At 37.9% G+C, this 1,646-nt stretch overlaps 1 long non-coding RNA gene across 1 annotated transcript; it reads left to right on the forward strand.

Moving 5' to 3' along the window:
• LOC106943770 (uncharacterized) lies at window positions 1–1,253 on the forward strand. Its single transcript, XR_001424009.1, has 2 exons — window positions 1–37; window positions 1,191–1,253. It is a non-coding gene; the product is annotated as an uncharacterized LOC106943770 (long non-coding RNA).
• The last annotated feature ends 393 nt before the right edge of the window (window positions 1,254–1,646 follow it).

Consider the following 1,646-nt stretch of genomic DNA (forward strand, 5'->3'; position numbering starts at 1 on the left):
ATTAATCAGCTAGCTCAGCAGAAAAAGCATTAATCAGGTAGCCAATCAGTGCCAGAAATGAGCTTGCCAAACAGAACCAGCATTAATTAGCTAGCCAATCAAAAAAAAAAAACATTAATCAGTTAGCTAATCAGAGCAAGCATTAATCACCTAGCTCATCAGAAAAAGCATTAACGAGCTAGCCAATCATTTCCAGCAATAAGTTAGCCAAACAGAACCAGCATTAAACAGCTAGCCAATCTGAGGGAGAATTAATCAGCTAGCTAATCACAGCTAGATTTAATCAGCTAGCCAATCGGAGCGAAAATAAATCAGCTAGCTCATCAGAAAAAGCATTAATCAGCTAGCCAATCAGTGTAAGCAATAAGCTAGCCAAACAGAACCAGCATTAATCAGCTAGACAATCAGATAAAAGAATTTTTCAGCTAGCCAATCAGAGCGAGCAATAATCAGCTAGCAAATCATTGCCAGCAATAAGCTAGCCAAACAGAACCAGCATTAATTAGCTATCCAATCAATAAAAAAGAATTAATCAGCTAGCCAATCAGAGCGAGCATTAATCAGCTAGCTCATGAGGAAAAGCATTAATCAGCTTGCCAATCAGTGCCAGCAATAAGCTAGCCAAACAGAACCTGCATTAATCAGCTAGCCAATCAGAAAAAATAATTAATCAGTTAGCCAATCAGAGTGAGCATTAATCAGCTAGCCAATCAGAGTTAATCAACTGGCCAATCACAGCTAGCATTAATCAACTAGCCAATCAGTGCCAGCAATAAGCTAGCCAAACAGAAACAGCATTAATCAGCTAGCCAATCAGAGGTAGAATTAATCAGCTAGCCAATCAGAGCCATCGTTAATCAGCTAGCTAATCAGTGCCAGCAATGAGCTAGCCAATCAGAACCAGCATTAATCAGCTAGCCAATTAGAGCGAGCATTAATCAGATAGCCAATCAGAGCCATCGTTAATCAGCTAGCTAATCAGAAAAAGCATTTATCAGCCAGCCAATCAGAGGTAAAATTAATCAGCTGGCCAATCAGTGCAAGCAATAATCTAGCAAAAAAGAGTGCCATCGTTAATCAGCTAGCTAATCAGTGCCAGCAATAAGCTAGCCAATCAGAACCAGCATTAATCAGCTAGCTCATCGGAAAAAGCATTAATCAGTGAGTCAATCAGAGCTAGCATTAATCAGCTTGCCAATCAGTTCCAGCTATAAGCTATCAAATAGAACCAGCATTAATCAGCTAGCCAATCAGAAAAAAAGCATTTAAGCTTAGCTATATTTGGAAAATAAAAAAACTTCTCATTTCTCCAGCCTTATATTTCAGTTACTAATAAAGTTACAGTAAAAGAAACTAAACATAATATAATTCACCATTTTATAGTAAAACTCAGCTTCTTCTGGGCAAAATGAGCAAACAGAAAATGTCTAAAGTAACAAAATATACATATTAATCTTATTAAACACAAATAGACTGTATCTTACTCTGATGGACATAAATACACATAAACTACCTACAAACAACTTCTGCTGATCTGATTCCTGAACATTATTTCACATCTGAACTTTTCTCACAAAATGGCTGCGCCCCCTAGTGGCGAAGCTAGAAACTACAGTTCCGTCCTGCATTAAGAGCCGTTGTCTTGG

The sequence above is a fragment of the Poecilia latipinna genome, unplaced genomic scaffold (assembly GCF_001443285.1).
Source record: "Poecilia latipinna isolate Pla-1442-1.1 unplaced genomic scaffold, P_latipinna-1.0 Scaffold5892, whole genome shotgun sequence".
NCBI classification, from domain to species: domain Eukaryota; kingdom Metazoa; phylum Chordata; class Actinopteri; order Cyprinodontiformes; family Poeciliidae; genus Poecilia; species Poecilia latipinna.